Source organism: Pholis gunnellus (genome assembly GCF_910591455.1).
Source record: "Pholis gunnellus genome assembly, chromosome: 20".
Taxonomy (NCBI): domain Eukaryota; kingdom Metazoa; phylum Chordata; class Actinopteri; order Perciformes; family Pholidae; genus Pholis; species Pholis gunnellus.
In genome coordinates this window covers 296424-318306 of record NC_136547.1, presented here as the reverse complement: position 1 = coordinate 318306, position 21883 = coordinate 296424, and the positions used below count along the sequence as shown (strand labels likewise).

Here is a 21883-nt window from a genome sequence, read left to right as displayed (position 1 = left end):
CACCTGCTCAAGATGATGACATTTGTCCTCATTAGGATGCTCAGTACCTCCTTATCCTCACCCGCTCAACATATCCAATCATTCTTTCATTTGGCCAGTAAGTGATACCACCTCCTCCACTTCTGTTGAAGCTTTAATGAAATACCTGTGTTTTCCTCAATGACTCAGATGATTTAATTTAGTATGGTCAGTAATAGCCAGGGAAGGCATAATTACATTCAAATATTAATCTCTGTTGTAGGGACAAAGCAATGAATCAAAATCCTTGACTTGTTCTCTTTCCAAAGTCCCTCCTCCTGTTTGATTGCCTCCTCATACCCCCTGCTCCCCCATATGCCACCCAGCAGATTACAAAGACAAATTATTGTAATTCTCCTTCACATGAAAGAGGGCTGGATTTGAGGCGGGGCTTTGAACAACAATGTTCAGATGGTGTGGGAATGAGTGGAGGGAGATGGTGACTGAAACATAATAACCAGACTGTGTGTGTGTGTGTGTGTGTGTGTGTGTATGTGTGTGTATGTGCGCATATTTGGTCTCTGCAAGTGTGTGTCTACTTGTGTGTTTGAGATGGGCTGAGGACAGAAGAGTGTATGCTAAATGTAGAGAGACAACTTCACTGCATTTAAATGTGAATGCTTTCACACATTCATCCATAATGCACTTTCCAAAGTAAACTGCATAGCCGAACAATCCCTGAGGTTATGTGTTTGATTGTGTGGCTGTGCGAGTCTGTGAATCTGTGTCTGTGTCTTATTTTGGAGTTCGAATGAAGTCTGTTTGACTACTCTTTACAGCACTGGTTGTATTCATTCAATCACACTATACAGTAGTGGTCGTTGCAGACACACCTGGCGGAGATCTGCACTCTACTCAGTGAATTTTTCTAGTTACTTGTGCTGTACTCAACCATTCCTTTACCAATGCAATCTCCTGTAATCATTCAGCAGTTGAAGCCTGCTGGAGTTATTTGGGTCAATGCCTTGTGTGTGTTTAACTTTTCTATATAGTTATTTTTTTTTATTTATTACTGGAGCACAATGGCATATGACAGAATACATTCTTCAACATTGGAAAAGAAAGCATAGGGATTGGATTAAGTGCAGCAGACTTTGAGACTATCACCACCCACGGCCGACCAACCAGCCAGACTGACTGGACCAAAAGCCAGCAAACTGCTCCAGAGAGGAGAGGGAGGAGAGCCGAGATGGAAGCTAAGTTAACCCAGCTGGAACTGAGGCTACACCACTACCCAGTCTACTGCTGGCTGTCTGATGTTCGGTCGCAGAAAAATAAGATGGATGAAATAAACACTTCAGGCCAACCACCTTGACCATGGTTGTGTGATTAGCAAACGCTAGCAAGTCAAATCACATCAAAATTAAATCAACTTTTTATTGTCACACATGTACACACCACAGCGCACAGTGAAATTAAGTCTCTGCATTTGTGGGTGACTGCTCAGTCAGCTCAGGCAGCATCACTAGCTAACACTCACTGGCTGTTGTAACATCTCCAAGTATGGAGCGTAACAGTTTGCCTCCTGGGCACTGCACAAGTGCCACGAGAAGGGCACTGGCCCAAAACTTCTACCCGGGCCATGTACAGCAGTAGTTCCTAATATTGGGATGGATTAAATGGTAAATGGACTACCATGGTAAATGGATCGAACCGCCGATCACTGAGCCCCAGTTGCCCCATGAGAGTGTTAGCTAGTGTTGCTGCCTTAACGGTGGGCTAGCAGTTAGGGACAACTCAGTGACATTGGAGGTAATGATTTGCTAAGTGCTGTGTCTGTATTCAAGGGGGATGAGCGATGCGCTAGTGTTTTATAGTGGGTGGTTGCTACCACTTGATTGGGCAGTGAGCGCAAAGTGCAGGGTTTCCCGAGGCACAGCGTTGGTAGGGTTATCCAATGGTAAAACCCGTATAGCATGTATGGAACGTGTTGAGCAGCGATGCTAACAGTCTGGTTAAACCTTCGATCAGTCCAATCTCGCTCTGCATTACCACGTGTACTATATTTCATACATACACACATCATTTATCTGCTCATTTTATTATTATTATGTTGCTGCAGTCAGATTACTAACAAGCATAAATAACCCCTGTCTAAGGGTAGCCATACATAAAACCTTAAATGTCATACCCTCCCCAGTCCCTAAGCGGAAGTCTGAACACTGAAGTGAAATAACGTATTACTAGCGAAACTGAAATTGTTGCAACAAACTGAAGCAATATAGTACAAGATGATCCAAGGCCAAAACAACAAAATAACCTGTATCTCAGAAAGTGCTGACTAGCTCAAGGTCAAACAAAAAAAGCTAAATTATATTTGCTAAGCCTAACTATCTAAAATAAAGCAGAATGAGAGTAACATACAGCATTTGACTATGGTTCTTTGAGTTCTGGATTACTAAAAAGGCAGTGCTTAACACTGGATCTTAGGGCATGCCCTTCTCTCAGACAAACAGACCATCATGCCTGAAGGACCATCATCATCAGGACCAAAAACTCATGCCACAAAAACAATTTCTACCCATCTGCAGCTGGCCTGATCAACAAGGACCTGGAACTGTGTGCGGTTGATTGACACTTCAGACCCCTTGAAAGTCTTAATAGAAAATTGATGGGGGGTCATAAGACAATCATTTGTCAATAAATAAAGCACGACATTGTTTCTCCTCTTCTTTGGATACAAAGATGGCAACTAGAAGAAGCCAAGCCAAGGTCTTTGTGTCGGGTTCAAGCGTGTGCATGTGTGTCCGGTTAGCGAGAGAGAGGCGAGTGCACTGTGCATATTATTTTGCAGGGATTAGTTGTTGTGTAGTTGTGTGAGTGGCCTTATTTATATTAGCCTTTGTGATGTGTGTGCAAAGTGTGTACAGCTTAGTTGCTTTGGCTTGCATACATGAAATCTAGTATATTGCATATTGAGTCTGTGTTTAACTTCAGCATAGTACTGGAGGGTTAGTTGGGGGGAGGGGGAGGGGGGGGCACCCCCCAATTACCACTGAGTATTTTGCACACTGCCCGGGACCACCACTGACACTGATTCCCATCCCGCCCTATAGACACCACACGTTCCGTTAACGTAAAGTCTACTATGTTTATTGTTATGCACCAACCACAGTGGCAAATTCCTTGTATGGCACTAAAGCCATTTCTGATTTCTGTTTCAGCTTTTGCCTTGGATGGTTTGTGATCCAACAATTGTTTGTGTTTTTATTAAAGGACAAAATGAATCCCATTCTGGTCCACTTACTTATTCTTTTTGCAGCTTTTAACTACATCTCACAGTTTTTACTAGCAAATGTAGTCCAATCAGGAGAGACAAGTGAATGATGAGTAGTTAACATTTATTATGAGGGATGCTACTAATGTAACTCATTAGAGTTACAAAGAAATTCTTTGGTGCTTGAACTCGACGAGGAGGTTTGTGATGGGAGTTGTGATTGCCCTGAGTGGCAACAATATAAATCCCTCCGTGGAGTCCAGACACTGGTGGTGATGGTGGCTGATGAGGTTGATGGAATGATGAGTTGATGAAGCTGATGAATCTGCGAAGATTGGGCAGAGATGGGGAGGTGGAGGGTTGCATAACAGCAGCATGAACGTACTGAAGGTGGAGAGACAGTCATATTTAAGAGAGACAGCAGCAAGATGATAGGCTAACGATGTCCTTGTGTTGTTGTGCTATTGGATAGAGAGACCAGCTGATCTAGACAGCTGATATCATGATTGACAGCCGCAAACAATAACGAGGAAATTATGAGTGAGCATGCATGAGGAGTGAATGGCAGATGTATGGGAGATAAACTACGGGCTTAGGCATGCGAGAGTATAGTCTTCCTGTCGGAACTTACGCTAGAGCTTCATTTGGCTCATTTGCCATGGAGGACAAGAAATAATAATAATACAAGTTTAACATTCACTCTGCTTTTAGCTCTTTGTTTTCTGTGCCAGCTGTTGAAAAGTAATAGCAGGCTTGACTTTGAGTTTCTTTTCAGGATGCTGAGTAGCTGGTGTACTGTGGGTTTATCTGAGCTTGTTTGCTGTAAATATCTGCCTGGTGCTGCTGGACACTAATAACGACCAAAACAAAGAGGAAAGAAGTGATAACAAATATATCATCATTAGAGGAGTATGATACAGTAGAAACAAATTGCATCACGTAAAGAATCACAAAGCATAAATTCTAGCCATGATTTATGCTTTGTATAAGCTGTTGTTACTTCATAAAATAATCTTTTTGTAAAATATATGTAATGTCAATATGACTAGGTGGGCATTCAGAATCCCTGGATCTCCATCAGAAAGTAGATGACTTGTGGTCAAGGACAAAGTGCCGTGATTTTCACATTTTTTGATGTCACTTTGACCTCTACAGTAGTCACCCACACCGGGCTATGGCTTGATCATTAATCACACATAAATGGTTGTCACAGCTGGATTCTGTGCTCATCCAACATGTCCAGCCCCTGTCAATGGGTTGACAGTTGGAGAAAAGAAAGAGCAAGTAGACTGAGCTGACAAGGGGCTGAAAAGGGACACCCAATTGGGTTGTATGGTTTTAAATGGTTCTTCAACAAAAGATGCCATCATCCTCCCCCATTTCATATTGGTCAAGACCTTGTTGTCGAAAATGTCTATGTTAATTGGGAGAAGAGAGAGTTATTCACAAATTAAAATAATAAAAGTCTTCAAATCATTCAAAGTTGTCTTTGTTCCATTTAATTCTCTTGAAAGAGGGAAATACTCAACACAGCTCTTCAAGCAGAGTCCGTGTTGGAAGTATTTTCAACATCAGTTCAAATCTTCACAAACCTTATACTAAAACAAAACACAGTGAGATAAATCAAAGAAGTCTTTTACACTTCTCGTTCTTCCATGATCTCATGCCAGATGCATTCACGAGAACCTAAATATTCCCATATTTGGAAGAAACCCACAGTGAGTCCCATTTCTCACCTTCTTGGGCCTGAATGTATGGCCCGCTGAAGTAAACAGAACACTCCATAACTGTTCTGGCAGGAAAACTATGTTTAGACAAAGCTATCTGTTTCTAACTCTGTTGTTCTAAGCCGTACAGTGTTTATAGACATTTCATGATACTGAGATATATTTTTTCCCATTACAACCTATGTTTACTGTAAAATGTATTACTGTATTGTGACGGTTGATATCATATCATCACATCATAGCAGGGGATTTGTTACTGACTTTTTAAATTAAATGTAAATGGATTTCCCATTCAAATTGCAATGTCTGATTGTTTTTGTAAAAAAAAAAGAATACCTCATTCACCTTTAAAATTCAGTAACTGTAACAGTAATTTTACAAACTGCTGTCTGGGCCAGTGTAGAAGAGTAATTGTCTCTGATTGAGGGAGCCATCCCTTATTTCTGAAACACGTGTGATGATGAGCCATGCAGGGAGGTGTCTCAGCTTCCAGTGACTGATGGAAGTTGGGTCGGATCTAATCTGAGGCCTGGATGGTGATTTGAATGCTTTTGGCCTGAGATTAATGTGGGGTTACATTGAGGGAGTATTAAAAAAAAATGCAACTGGATTATCTTTCAGACATGGTAATTTGCTCGAAGTTTAGGTAGCAGGAACCTGGGTGATATTAAAAACATTGAGATCAACACCATTATGCTGCTTTAAATCTTAATTTTTAAACTGAATATTGATCACTGGCAAATGGGACCACGTTAAGTGTCAGCTAATTTATTTATTTATATCAAGCATTCATTTATATATTTCCTCACCTTAAAAAAAACGGTATCATTCCTTGTAATGGTCTTTTTCCAGTCAGCAGCCTGCAGTGCCTACAGTACAGTGGGAGGAAGCCGGAGACCACGGAGACCCCATTGACATGGAAAGAGCCTGCAGAATTCACAAAGTACATGGAATCAGCTTGAAAATGAATACAAAATATTATTGTCACTTGCACTACTCCCACAATTAGGTTAAAAATAAAATAAATATCTAAATCTAAAGTGAAAATACTGGAATTCAATCAGTTTTTTTTATTTTTTTACTAAACAACCTGGATGTAAGAGTAGCTGCTCTATTGTATTGTAACTCAAATAATACCTGTTGGTCTGTATAAAGGTCGTTGTTTTTCTTCTCTCTGCGTTGTTGTCACTAATTTACTGTGTATTACAGCTTGCAAGCATTGGACTGAATGGCCCTTTGCGATTAAACAGTAATTGTCAATTGTATAGCTGGATGAGCTACACTCCAAGGTCACACTGACTGGAATCTTGTTAAGCTTTAATTTGTAAGCATAAATGAAAAACACCCTCCTGAAGGCAACTCGCTCTGTTAACCTCATGTTAATGTTAATTGCTGGTTGAATGAGTGATGTTACAGTTTGTCAGGCTCTATGATCTTTGCAGGTTTGACAGCAATGGAAAACGAATGGGTTTGGATTGAAAATATAGCCTTTTATTTTACAATATGCTGTATTCACACAAGTGAATACAGCATATTGTTGAATAACCTTGCTGTTACCTGTAGATGATAAATCATTACAATGGGTAAATATTGTATTGACACAAGGGACACAGACATTTTGTTGTTTGTTGACTAGACATCTGCCATAAAAAATACATATCCACTGGGGCGGGGAACACCACTGTTCTCCCATTGGCCATCTTCATCCATGATCAGGTATGGTCATTATTGACATAACACATGTACAGTGCTCTTTAATTACATTACATTATATTACATTACAGTCATTTAGCAGACGCTTTTATCCAAAGCGACTTACAAGAAGTGTATTCAACATCGGTATTCAAGAGAACTACTAGTCACCAGAAGTCATAAGTGCATATCCTTTGCTAAACAAGTATCTAAGAGCATAAACCAGAGCAAACGTACAGTGCAGAAACAAACATACAATAAGTGCAACGAGCAAACCCGCAATACAATAAGTGCAACGAACTAATACGATTACAAAAAGTACAATAAGCTAATACGAATAAATAAATAAATAATTCAACTCAATTCAATTTATTTTGTGTAGCCCAAAATCACAAATCCTAAATTTGCCTCAGAGGGCTTTACAATCTGTAAACATACGACATCCTCTGTCCCGGGACCCTCACATCGGTTGCGCCATTGGTTGCGCCATGCACTCCACACTAATTCGCTATAGATCGTTAAAATAAGGCCCAAAGTCTTGTTGTAGTTGATCTTTTCGCAGCCAGTAGAGCAAAATATCAACCAACCTAATGATAGATGGTGATATATGAGAGACGATTTCAAAGCCTAAGACATCTTTATTCCATCAGTAACTATCATCCCAAAGCTCCAGGAGTATCTCTCCCACCTTTCCTTGTGATTCATTCATTCATTAAGTCCCTCACACATACTAGAAATATTGCATATACCCCAACCTCCTGCCAAGAATAAACCCCCCAGACAAAACTGCTTGGAAGTGACCCCACTGCTTTTAATGCAAGCAATGAAATAGTGACACTTACACAGGCAAAAATGAAAAAATTATGTGATCATTTGCTAGTGTAAGGGAGAGACATGGAGAGCCAAGAGATAAAAAAAGTAGGTAACATTGAATAGAAAAAAGAACGAGGGAATGCAGTGGATAGGGAGATCATGATAAAAACAGTGAGGGTTTAGGTAGGATGGATCGCCTCTTTTAAGCCATGTCTGAGTCGTCTGGCTTCGGAATTGGCCGCCGGTCAGGGTAACTGATGCAGTGTGACATTTATTGCAGCACAGAGATCCGAATGTGCAGATAGAGAGAAGATATGAAAGAAAGGAAAGATAGAGAAAAAGGTTGCAAATGGGTGGAAGAGACACAAGACACAAAAGAGAGAGAAGGGAAAAACAACAGTGAGTAAGCCACAAGGAACTGTGGATTTCTGACTTAAATGTGCAACTTCTATCATTACAAAGACTGACTAACTGCTATAGAATATATATCCTACAAATGTTTTCTTCTTTATTCTAGCCTCATCTTTCTTTTCTCACTCCCTCTCTACAAGGCAGAGGAGTGGTGAGGCAGAATACTTTTCTTAAGAGGGGGGAGTTGGTCTTGAGTGCCACGTTATCCATTATGTCCCCTCCCCTTTCCTCTCCCTGCATCACTCACCTTGGCTCCTCAAATCCCAGCACAATGACATTTATTCAGGAATCGCATGCATCCATTGCATACTCAAAGATACGGCGTAGATGTGCTGCTGTCTTTTTTCTTTGTGTATAAAACTCACAATTACATGTTGTAGATGTTGTAGAAAAAAAACTACATTTCAATTTACCAAGTCACTCTGCATTTCAGATCATGACTCATAGTCTTTAGTTGACAAGCAGTTTGGGATTCATTTTCAGTTGTCATGGAATGGTCAGTATTTCTGATATACGTATTTAAAGAACACATATTTAACATACAAAATAGTATTTTGAAATTTGCATTTGATGGACTTGAAATGGTTTCGCATGTTCTATCAAAGTATTTTGTTTTGTATTTTTATATTTAAAAATAGTTTGAGAGTATAAAGTGAGTGAAAAGTGTTGGTTGGTGTATTTCTGTCAAGTATATTAAACTATTTATAACACTTATATGTTGTATTACACACTATATTCAAGTGTGTGAATTTTTGGTAAGCATTAGTCCCTTTTACCATTTTTACACATTTGTAAAAATATGAAACTTTCGCCTCTCTACAGTAAATAATGTCTGGAAAATAGAGAACTGAAAAACTGAACACATCTGAATATTACACAGTTCATAATTAACTATCAGTCTATTTAGAACTCGACATGGACCTGAGGGCCTGAATAGCACGAGGTTGCTGCAGAAGCTCAACCTGTTGAAAGAGTATGGCCTGAAATTGTCGGCAGAGAAATGCAGGTAGTACCATTCCTCTGTAAATACTTAATTTTACATAGATTTTAATCCAAAGTATTTATTACAAATCATCACAAAAGAGTTGGGAAGAATAAAGCAGTTCACATAAGCTTATCAGGTGAGCGACAAATCTGTCATAATAATGCCCACCTTGTTCATGTCGCTGTGTAATCCTTTCAAAACGAGACTGCGAGGTAGCTTATCTGTCATCACACGGCAGTTGAACTGAAGGGAAAGCTAGGAGCGGATATATATTCAATATTATAACCCTAGCTCTATAAGCACAGGCGGAGCTTTGCACTGGATTCTATAGATAATACTCTCCTCCAATCACAAGCAGGTATTCGTCCATTGAACATTTGCATAAGCGTAGCTGGCCAATCAGGACGTGCCTACCCCAATACGTGCGGACCCCACAGAATATAAAGCAGCACGTGTCGCTAGTCTACATCCTACACTCTCGAGTGAACAGGTTAAGAGCAGAAGGGTCCCTTGGGAGAGGGCTTTGACTGTGCTTATAGAACTATGTTTACAATATTGTAGCTTTTGCTCTAACTTACACAGGCTCCACCCGAAAAAACATTCGACCCAACCACACTGAAACTGACTGCCTAAAGATTAGTTGCTGCAGACCAAGTATCCACCGTTAGACACCCTGTACAACACATTTATCAAGGAGCACAGGGACATGTCATGGTAGCCCCAATGTCAAAACCACGAAGCAGCAAGCAACTGGGGTGTTAGTTCAGAATCAGATTCAGCTTTATACATGGCCAATTTGGTTTACACACTGCTCTCAACGTACATACATGGAATATACAAATAAACAAGAGAAATATAAAAACAAGGACATGAAAGACGACAAAGTAGAACAGAGAAATTAAGCATAAACATTTAACATTTAACTACTATGTACAATATATATATAAATATATATCGAAGAATATATATGAACATAAACACAACAATAACAATGGATTTGGGATATTAGTGCAAATGGTGGTAATAGTGCAAATGGAGGTGCAGTTTGTGTGATTTATTGTTCATCAGAGTGACGGCCAGTGGAAAGAAGTTGTTCCTGTGTCTGGTGGTTTTGGCGTACAGAGCTCTGTAGCGCCTACCAGAGGGGAGGAGTTGGAACAGCTTGTGTCCAGGGTGTGAAGGGTCTGCAGTGATCTTCCCAGCCCGTTTCCTGAGTCTGGAGGTGTACAAGTCCAAGATGCAGGGCAGGCTGGCACCAATGATTCTCTCTGCAGACAGTCAGTGCAAGCGGCAAAGTTGTCTTCAACGGCAACGTATTCAGCAAGGAGCGCTCCAGAACTTTAAAGGCACCCTTCAGCGAAGCTTCGCCCACCAATGGCAGTTCCCACTATGGGAAGGTGGCCCGTATCACCGGGAGCTGTCTCCTGACCTGTAAGAACCGCTTCACAAGAGGGGGACCAACGACTGGTCTATTGCCAAAACCCTCATGTGAGGAAGAAATGGCTGCTGCATACACTTATACAATGGCATGAGACAGCCCTCTACCCACCAAACACAGATAATGGACCCAACTGCAGAGGACAAGGGATTTAGCCTACTTTCCTCGCACCAGCATTGGAACATGGACCACTTAACTGCCCTGTAACAAGCAATAGTGGATCCCGTTCTGGCCACCTGGAAGGTCTGCGCAACCTTTACAGACATTCCAGCCCTCCTCAGCCTATCCCTCTCAGGAGCCAAGCAGAGATGATGGCCCAGATTGGGCAGCACGCCTATTGCCCCCGCCTCTTGAGATGGATCTTTCTTTCTTTCTGACATCACATCACTGCTTTTAATTATCGTCACGGTCTCAGAACACATGAGACATAATGGTTTTAAACTGTCCGTGGGAAGAATGAAGATAAGAGTCTTTCTATTCTTGGCAAAGACTCTGGTCTCTCTGACCACTTTTCTCTTTTTGGAGAACGTCATGTAAAATAACTTCTGACTCATGTAATTCTCCTACTCATCATTTTCTTTCCTCGTCTCTCCCCCGTGTGTGTAAATATTACTCGAGTCCGGAAACTTGTCAGAATTCACATATTTGATTGGCTGAGCAGCATCACGTGATGTGATTTACAACACATGTAATTGGTTGCCGTGTTTCCTGCACAGCTCAACGAGTGCCGTAAAGGCTGGAAAAGCTGCGGCGGATAAAATAGAAGTGCTTTGTCAAAATTGTATAATTCTCAATTATCTATTGGGTTTAGGTCCAGGGTCCAGATACAACGGTGTCTGGGTCTGGATCCGGACCACGGTCCGCCTATTAGTGACCCCTGGTCTATGGAGCTCAATTGCAACATGTTGTATTTATTGCTGTGAGACCGATGTATATTTTGGCATGATTAAGAAATTGTAAGAATAAAACCTAGAGCCTCTGTGGACACATCACACTCTCACCAATTGCTGTATGAATGACAGTACAGATTGTAAGTCATTTTAGATTCAATAACATTTGTTTTGCTTTTTCCGTTTCATTTGTCAACGGATTGTATGTGCTACGAAAAAGTAACTCCACATTTTTGTGCAATTTTCTACCAAAGTCAAGCAACATCTGCCAATTTCTGCTCGTGACATGCACACAGTCTTTTCAAAATCGACTTCCGTTATCACAGAAAACAACTTAGCTAGGTTTAGGCAACAAAATACTTAGGTTTAGGAAAAGATTGTCAAATACTTAGTTATGTTTCGGAGAAGATTGTCAAATACTTAGTTTTGTTTTTGAAGAAGATTGTCAACTACTTAGTAAGGCTTAGGAAAAGATTGTGGTTTAGGTTAAAATAATTACGGATGTGACGTTACTCATCTGCTACCGACCGAGGATCATTTGGTTCTCCAGCGAGACAGTTTAGCGAAGAGAGTGTCGTAGAATGCACTTCTCAGAAACAAATATAATGAATGTTATACACGTTATATACCGACTTAACGAAGAAATTCTGTGTAACAATATCATGTAAGCCATTTTACACACTGCAAACACAATTATACACAAACTGATATAATCAAAGAGAAGATGTACCACAATATCACGTATTTGTACGAACTACTGACTCCGGAGAAAGCTACAAACAAAAAGCTAACGGCTAACACGGCCGACCAATACATCAGAAAGCAAAAGAATTCGACACAGAATCCAGACATATCTTCAGAATTTTTCTCTGTGAAACCATTTCAAAGATACAGCCAACAAGCCCCACAAAAACAAGCCGCTCCACCGCTAATAATCATAAATGCTTCTCACCTTGAGCTGATTTTCTTGATGAGAACGGATAAATCCCCGCTTATTTTGATTCAAATATGGCTTCGACGTATATCCTGTGTGTTTCTCACCTGTTTCCTGAACAAAGGGGGGCCAGTGTGTGTGTGTGTGTCTAGGTGGGTGTGTTTTACCTGTCTTTTGAGGACATAAATCTGTTCAAACAGTCACATTATGGGGAATAACCTTCATTATGTGGACAAAATGAACATTCCCATGAGGTAAATAATTACATTTTAAGGTCTAAGGTTTGGGTAAGGGTTAGTAGTGTGTGTGTGTTTAGTGGTGCATATGGATTTTGTTTCTGCCAACATTGTCTACCCATTCAAAATGCACCCTATAACAGAATTTAAATTGTGTCATTTATGAATCAAAAGAGAATTTCATAAAAAAAAAGGAACACTTGGAACAGTCAGATAAATTATAAAAAAATGTTTTGTGTGTCCGTCAGCATATCCTCCTGATTTTTTAAATTATCTTCCATGATTCTATATTGCTGTAATTTTTCAATGGCCCTGGAATCTAGCTTTCATTAACAACGATTAAGGCATTCTCTTATGGTTCATAAAGTGAAACAACGTACATTATGTATATTGTAATGTATGTATTAAGCAAATGTTGTTGGAATAGTATTGAATTGATAGAATCTAAAATGATAAAAAAAAATAAAACAATTGTTTTGGAGGTACCAAACAAATGGATGAAATGTTTTAAAGGGTACATCCCAAGTTTTTTGATTCTGTCACAATCAAGTAAGATGTTATTGTGACTTTTCTTTGTCTTCCTCTTTGCTTAATTTCTGTTGTGTAAAAGGTGTATAAAAATAAACCCCAGATACTGAAATTCTTTATGTTAACTGAATGTAAATCATTTTCTACTCATTTTTTTAATTCAAAGTGTAAAGTAAAGTCTGCTCACTTACAAGTAAAATTAGACATATTTTTCTCTTGTCTCTGAGAAAACACAACTCTGACCAGAGGGGGTGAAAGAGAAACCTTGTGGCATTGATTGTCTAGCAGCAATTGTCTGTCTACCTTTCCCCCATCTCTGAGCCTCAGGGGTGATTTGTCAACTAAAAGACCATTAATCACTGAATGGGAGGGCGGAGGAGTGCTGTTTAGAGGCAGAGCATGGCCACCCATCCATCTATACCAAGATCCAGACACCACACACAGACCCTGAGGGGCAGGTTCAAGGCCAAATTGGAGAACCAACCTTCGGGTGGATACAGAGCTAGTGGCAAAGCAGATCAAAGCTCAAATCTCTAAAGTAAGGAGGTAAGAAAGTGTAACCCACAGCTATACAGCGTTTAGTTTCCCAGGATATCTGCGACTTCAATAACAAGTACTAAGCAGAAATAGAGGTTATTTCTTGTATGGTTGATGGCGGAACTAAATGGCTTAAATTGATAACAGCTTTCAGGGCGCTAAGCCACGCCCCTCTCCGGTGCGTCTGGCGCGAATAGCGTGAATCACGCAAATGACCACAAATGGTCCCCTGCGAGTAAATGCGGCTCGAATGACGCGATTACGTTTGGTGTGAACGCACCATTAGGATCTGACATGATCCACATCATGACATCTTGGCCTTTACCACCTCAGGTTAGGAAATCCTAAAGACCTTCTACTGTACTAGGAAAGTATCCTAAAATGGGGCATTACCAACTGGTCTCGTAACTGCTCTGCTCAGGATCGTAGAGCCCTACAGAGAGTAATGAACCATCAAATGTACACTCAGGACAGATGGTGCAGAACCAAAGCTGTTGGTCTCATGTCTCAATAAAAACTTTCATGTAACAGTCACGACTGAAGTTTTACTAGGTCAGACCAGTCTTTTGAGTGAGTGTGAGAGAGAGAGAGAGAGAGAGAGAGAGAGTTCGCTTTCTAAGATCACTGTACTGTAAGATCACATATGCCAGTCTGGAGGTCCTGGGTGATGATGGAGCCGAGGAATCGGAAGGACTCCACAGTGTCGACTGGGGAGTCAGACAGTCAATGGGTGTGGGTGGGGCTTGATTCTTTTTTAAATCCACCCCCATCTCCTCTGTCTTTAGAGCGTGAAGCTCACAGTTGTCTGCAACCGGTCACCAGATGGTTAATCTCACACTTGTAGGCGGACTCCCCACCAGAGTTGTTTGTCGTCGCAAACTACAGGAGCTTGTCATGTCTAAATCAAGCCATGAAACATTAATGTAAATTAAATCTATATCTGAATAACCAAATATCACATGAACAGCTTGATGAGCCAGCAATTTTAAGTTTTCCATGTCTGAAAAGAACACATGGTGTTCCTTTGTACTACTGATTGGTTACTAAACATCAATAAGAAAGGCCGGATCTAATATGAGCAGAGGGCACACACCAGAGAGAAAAAAAGAGGGGAGGAGGAAGTACTTTGTTGACACTGGGATGGACAATGAAAAATAACCCTCATCCCTTAAGAATCTTGGTTTAGCTTCTCTCTGCATTTAAATGTTAACCTAAATGTGTATGGTTGGGGATGCAAGGGAACGGTTAGGGTTGAGGTAGGCCCCCTTCCTTCTCAGTCTACATCCAGCCTAATACATTTTTGTTTTAAAATGCTTTCCATCCACACAAGCATTACATCACCATTTTAAAACTGATTTCCGTCCATACTAACAGGCCTGAAAATGAATATCACATGACCATTCACATACACTGGGCAAAGTATAAATCCTGTAATGTATCCATCTAATTCCTGTATTTCTATCTTTAGTATATACTTACATTTGATACAAATATGTAATTTACTACACTGAAAGGCAAAATAATCTCTTATTTAATGCATTTACAAGTAAGCAATGTTGACCACATTCAAAAACATGTTTGTATACCAACTTTAAAACTTTAAACTTACTTTAAATATTTGACATTCACTCACTGTACACTCCCACCAGATACAGATTCATGATTTTTTTTTTTTAACACTTCATTTCCCTCTCCGAAATCCACAAAGACAAAATGTATCTCCTTCACCCAGGATGAATGGCTGTGTCCGGAGGGAATCAGCATTCTAAAACTCCTCTCTGAATAGCGAGCCAGACGATGGAGATGGCAGACATTAGGACATTCTCATATATGCTATCACACTTCTCCATCTTCAGCGGTGAGAATTCTTGAGCAGAAAGGGAGAGGGGGTGAAGATTCTATCACATAACAGAAGATCTGGAGGAGTACTGGAAGCATCCCCTCCCCCAACAGACACGCACACAATTCCACTTAGCATTGCTGGGACTAACCTCGCTGTACAATATGTCTACATAGGTCATTGTTGAGTCTTTGTGAAGGAATAAAGTGAGAGCACAGGGGAAGGTGAGTGTCTGGCTGGATGTGGCCTGGGCTCTGATAGCATTGTGATGAGTGTGGAGGGGGTGGAAAGGGTTGCTTATTGAGGGATAAAGGGTGAGAGCATGAATGTAAAGGAAGCAATGCGGTGACTTTTTGAAAGAATATCCCTCTAAAGCAGGGGTCTCAAACTGCCGGCCCCCGTGCCATTTCCGGCTCCCCCTCTCCTCCCTACGGCCCGCTACATATTGCCAAATATATCATATAATCTGGCCCACAAAACGAGTTTTGTTTAATATTTCTCTAGTTTCATATCAATTTGAACTACTCCTTAATATATAATTGTATTTAAAACAAAATTCTATAAAAAATGTGCAAAATAATGGCAAAGGTCAAATTTTCCATAAGAAGGAATAATTAATAGACATCAACCAATGATATGAGTCACTGACTCTACCTGGTCACATGCAATCCTTTTTATTTGTTGTTCATTGTTATTTATTGTACTGTTGATCATATTTTTTAGTCATTCTATTCATTTTGTTTATTTTATCATTGATTCATTTATTTTTTGTTTAGTAGTTTCGCTTTTTAGTTTGTCCAATAAATATTTCATTTATAAAGACCTTATGATTTATTTGATTAATATTAAATCTTTTCCCTTATTTTTCCAAAATTTTATGGCATCCTAAATTGATTCTTATGTTAAAATTATATTAATTAAATTAATGGTGTCATAAAGCATAAGCTAGGTACCATCATTCATTTACAAATGTATGGGTTTATAAACCATATTTTGATAATAATTAACTATTATTTACTAAATCTGCTACGAGTATTAACGCTACATACAGCTAATATTAGTTTTTATCATTATTTTATTAAATCTACTGCTGCTGCTTATTAGTAGTCATCATTTTCTATTCATCTCATTATTAGTACTACTACTGTTCTCATATGTATACGTTTTGTTGATATGGATTCCCTTTAATAGCTTTGTCTTTATCTATTATAGATGTTACAACAGGTTAACCACAGGGAAAAAGCAGGACGCAATTGCACAACCAGGACATGGTGTAGGTAAAACAGTCTTTACTTGCCAGAACAGGTTTGGTACACAGGTAGGCAGTCAGAAAAGGCAAACAAATAAGGCAGGGATCAGGCAAAAAATTCATGTGTAAGAAATAAACTCCCCAAGCCTGTCTTGGGGAGATAAAGACGTGGATGAGCAGCAACTTTCTCCAATTAAACAGTAGCAAAACCGAAGCCCTCCTTGTTGGCACTCCACACCAGGTTCAGTCATCTTCCATAACTCATCTCACCTTCGACGGTCAGGTCATCCCCCTCTCCTCCACAGCCACTAATCTGGGAGTTAGGTTTGACCCTCACCTGACCTTTAAAGACCATATAAAACACCTGTGGAAAACCTCCTTTTATCATCTCAAAAACATCTCCAAACTCCGCCCCATTTTAACCCCGTCAGATGCAGAGAAGCTCGTCCTCGCCTTTATCTCCTCAAGACTGGACTACTGTAACTCATGAGCACATAACACCCATTCTACACTCACTACACTGGCTCCCTGTCTCATTCCGGATGGACTACAAAGTCCTACTACTCACACATAAATGCATAAATGGACATGCACCACCCTACCTACAAGAACTCATCACTCCCCAAACCTCCACCCACACCCTCAGATCTTCAAACAGCTCGCTCCTCCAGGTCCCCAACACCAAGCTCCAAACCATGGGCGACCGGGCCTTTGGCTCGGCAGCGCCGCGCCTGTGGAACAGTCTCCCTGACCACCTAAGGGCAACACAGACACTAGACTCTTTTAAGACCGGCCTAAAAACCTTTTTATTCAGGAAGGCGTTTCTGACCTTGTGCTAAATCACTGTCAGCTATTTCTTTTGTGTTTCTGTTCTTTAATTGTTCTCTATTGTGCTTATGTTTACTAGTTTTTTTTATTATAATATGTGTTAACTATGTTTTAACTATGTACTGGCTCTGTGGCACTCTGAGATTCTCTGAATGAATAGTGCGCTACAAATAAAATGCATTATTATTATTATAATTATAAACAACATAACAAGAGTTACAACACACTCAATGCATATGACAGAAATGATTCACATAATGAGTAGTAAGCAGAATAATGATGGAAAATGTACGACTGCTAATTATAACAACAGCAGCAGTGGATATAGTAGAATGATAATAAAACTAGTAATGGTATCGGTAATAGTAATAGAAATGTGAATACTAATAATATTAGCAGGGGGTGTCAGGCAGGACCAGGGTCCAGATATGACCACGATCCATGGAAACCTGTTCGGCGAGAATTCCACAAAGACTCAGTGTCTCTGTGTGGCCTCCCGCAATGGTGAGCTTAACCGGTCGAGTGCGATGGGTGACCTTACACAGCAGACGTCCGTCCAGTGTGTTGGCTTCCAGCATCATAGGAAGGGGAATGGGCCTCAGCTGTATAGTCTCTTGGCTGAACTCCAGTCCATAAGAGTCTGAGAGGAGGTGATGAGTTGGACAGAGGTGAGAGAGAGAGGAGTAGTCCAAGGACACAGTACGGCTCACCAGTGCCATCGTCTGGCGAGCCCTGTTTTTTACCAGACAAAAACAAGGAAATGACCCAACTGGGAGCAGTAGATGAACCTCCCCTCCCGCAGCCGTTACTGTTGTTCCTCTAGAGTTGAGTCTAGCTCTGCCAATGGTGTGGTGTGTTCACAGACCAAAATGCAGATACAGGACAGCAGAGTTCTTTCTCAAACCAAGGATTTATTCACAGGCGGAGAGGCTAGGCTAGCAGGAGGAGAGGCTAGCGGTGGCGCCGAGGCTGCGGCAGAACGCCTTCCAGACTTGGGAGGAGAACTGGGGACCCCGATCGGAAACAATGTCCACAGGGATACAGTGGAGCCTAAAAACATGTTGGACCAACAAGTCTGCGGTCTCGCGGGCAGACGGGAGCTTGGGAAGGGGAATAAAGTCAGCCGCCTTGGAAAAACGGTCCACGATGGTCAGGATGACCGTATTGTTCTCGGAGGGGGGAAATCCAGTGACAAAGTCCAAAGCCCTATGCGACTAAGGCTTGTGGGGAACAGGCAGAGGTCGTAATAGGCCTTGTTACACGCACAGGTGGTACAGGCTAGGACGGAAGCTCGGGTGTCATTGTCCTGACTCTATCTCCTGTGGTCTTGCAATTGAGTCCTAGTCCTTGCATTCCCGTGACAGAACGAACTGACCAAAAGATGGACTCAGCAGGCCACCGTTGGGATGGTCGTCTCCCTGAGTGGGATTTACCGTTTGTGGGAACCCGCCCTGCCTTTGGAGGGCCTCGGAGGGTCCAGAAGGCAAACTGTGACTTGTGGGAGTCAGGGGACCAATGTTTCGAGCACTTTTTCCCTGATTGGCATGAACAGTTTGCGGGAACCCGCCTGGTCTTGGGAGGGCCTCCGAGTCTTCAAAGGGCTAACCGTAAACTGATGGACTACCCTGTCAACCCTCGAAGGAAGCAGAGAAAGGGTCAGCAATTTCCCGTTCCCTTTGGGCCGCTGCAGTTGGACCCACTTCGGGAGATGTGCTGGGCCAGAGAAGGGCCTCCAGGGCCGCTGAACCTCCAGCAGGCTAGCCTCGAGCTGGAATTAAGCCGCCCTGTTGCCCCCAAGAAGAGGCAGAGCAAGGGTCGGACCCCCGTTCCCGCTGGACCGGAACCGACTCCTCCCCGTGTTCGGTCGGCGATCCAGCCGACTCCAGCTCCACGTGTTCGGTCAGCGATCCAGCCGACTACAGCTGTCACCTTCGAGCCTCCGCCTCTCCCAGTCCCGGCCGTTGCCGCCTCAGCTCCGCAGCAGTCCGTTGCCGCCATCGCCGCCTCCGAGCAGCAGCGACCTCCAGTTCCAGTCGCCGCCGCCTCCGTGCAGCAGCGGCCTCCAGTTCCAGTCGCCGCCGCCTCCGAGCAGCAGCAGCGACCTCCAGTCCCGGCCGCCGCCTCTGAGGAGCAGCAGCGACCTCCAGTCCCGGCCGCCGCCGTCTCTGAAGAGCAGCAGCGACCTCTAGTCCCGGCCGCCGCCGTCTCCGAGGAGCAGCAGCGACCTCCAGTCCCGGCCACCGGCGTCTCCGAGGCGCAGCAGCGACCTCCAGTCACAGCTGCCGCCTCAGCGCAGCAGCAGTTCCCGGACCTGGCCGCCGCCAATGAGTTGAGCCTATTCTTAGCAGGCTTTGCCATTTGGCTGAGCCTCGCCGTCCCTGTGCAGCAGCGACCTCCAGTGCCTGCCGCCGCCGCCTCCGTGCTGCAGCGACCTCCAGTGCCTGCCGCCGCCGCCTCCGTGCTGCAGCGACCTCCAGTGCCTGCCGCCGCCGCCTCCGTGCTGCAGCGACCTCCAGTGCCTGCCGCCGCCTCCGAGGAGCAGCGACCTTCAGCTCCGGCCGCCTCCGAGGAGCAGCGACCTTCAGCTCCAGCCGCCTCCGAGGAGCAGCGACCTTCAGCTCCTGCCGCCGCCGAGGAGCAGCGACCTTCAGCTCCTGCCGCCGCCGAGGAGCAGCGACCTTCAGCTCCTGCCGCCGCCGAGGAGCAGCAACCTTCAGCTCCTGCCGCCGCCGAGGAGTAGCGACCTTCAGCTCCTGCCGCCGCCGAGGAGCCCCAGCCTGTCCAGCCCGGCTCCTCCGAGCCCCAGCCTGTCCAGCCCGGCTCCTCCGAGCCCCAGTCTTCCCAGTCCGGCTCTCCTGAGCCCCAGTCTGCCCAGTCCTGCTCTCCCGAGTCCCAGTCGGAGCCCCAGTCTGCCCAGTCCGGCTCCCCCGAGCTCCAGTCAGAGCCTCAGCCCGTCCAGTCCTGCTTCCCCGAGCTCCAGTCAGAGCCTCAGCCCGTCCGTCCGCCGGATCCCCCGGCTCCACCACGACTCCAGCCGTCCGGTCGCCCGCCCGAGATCCCGGGTTTGGAGCCCTGTTCACCTTCTAGTCCCCAGTCTCTAGAGTTCCGTTCCCCGGACCCCCAGTCTCTAGAGTTCCGTCCCCCGGACCCCCAGTCTCCCCAGTCCGGCCGGCCCCCCGAGCACTGGTGTCCGAAGTCGTCTACAGCTCCGTGTCAGATCCGGTCAGACATTTGTTCCAATGTTTCCAAAAACAAGAAGAATACTTTGTATCACTCTGTGTTGGCTCAGTTAAGGCCTTCATGATTACATTTTCTGAGTCATTCAATCAACATTTAAATTTGTCGATAAAATTCCTCAACACAGCATGGAAGGTGGGAACATTACGAGTCACACACATATTAGTAGCACAAGATTCTTAAAGCATCATTAAATGTTACTTGAATCTTTTTCATTTTTTTTTTCCATAACTGCACCACAAGTGGGCTGTATAGAGTGGAGTACAGTAGGCTGTTAAAAGAGCTGTTTTAACATCATCTGTACACATATGAAATTTACGTGCCAGCATATTGGCTTGTGCATAGTTTTCAACACTGCGGCTGCACATCGTCAACATGACTTAGGTCATTCCTGATGATGTGACCCAAATATCTCATTTTGTGCACCACATTTAACTCTTAACTCTTGGCCTGCAATTTAAAACGGAGGAAAATGTAGCTTCTGATCCTCCTTGGTTTTAGCTATCATGATAACACTTTTGAATTTAATGTCATACTGCACGCCATAGAGACTCTGAGCAAAAGACAGGACCACTCATCAGAGTTCATCAGATGGTTAATAAGACTTTACCCCGCCATCCTGTCTTACACTCTTTTAACTTTTTAGAAAGATCATCCATATACATTTCAGGGTACTTTAGAGCTAAGTTTTGCAGAGTACTGTAGTGTGTGTGTGTGTGTGTGTACGTGAGTTCCCACGTGTGGACGGTGTAATCGTAGCTGTATCAAGAGTAGTCGCCATTTTCTGAATTCACTTGTACAGACAGTAATATTTAGTAGTGATATTTTATTTGTTTTATCTGTATATGTTTGAAGAGTTTTATTTAAAAGTACTGAGTTTAAGCTAGTTTGTGCTCTGGAAATGTCTCATGCAATACTTTGAATAGTATTTAACATGAATAGGGCAGTGGCGGGCCGTCAGGGCCTGCAAAGCCTTCTCTGCTGGCCTAAACAGAATCACAGTTATAGCTATTTTATAATTTTATATTTTTTCTTAAACACATTTAATTTTTCTTATATGTATTATAATTTCTAAAAATATTTTTCCCATTATCTTATTTTCTCATTGCACAGCTACTGTGCTCCTCAGTTGCTCTGCTTCCAGTGCAGCTTGTTTTAAGTAGAGCTTTTATCCAATCAGATTTCACCTCTGTGTCTCTAGTAAGAAGAGAGGCCCGAGGCCTGCAGACTCACCCAGTGCTTCCATGTGCAGTTTAAGTTGAATGGGGACGATATTGTTGATTGACAGAGTCTTCAACCAATC

The 21883-nt window shown here is 42.8% G+C and overlaps 1 protein-coding gene across 2 annotated transcripts in view; it reads right to left on the bottom strand.

Annotated features, from left to right (window-relative positions):
* The window catches only part of dtx3la (deltex E3 ubiquitin ligase 3L a), a 53527-nt gene that overhangs the window by 8521 nt on the left and 23123 nt on the right, over window positions 1–21883 (bottom strand). Inside the window, exons 5-6 of one of the 2 annotated variants that reach the window (XR_013767542.1) lie at window positions 5772–5889; window positions 3400–3560 (exon numbers count right to left, since the gene is read on the bottom strand). The gene's annotated coding sequence lies outside the window, so the exon portion shown is untranslated. Of the gene's footprint in view, window positions 1–3399; window positions 3561–5771; window positions 5890–21883 lie in introns of those variants that run through there. The other variant, XR_013767541.1, reaches the window with a different exon arrangement.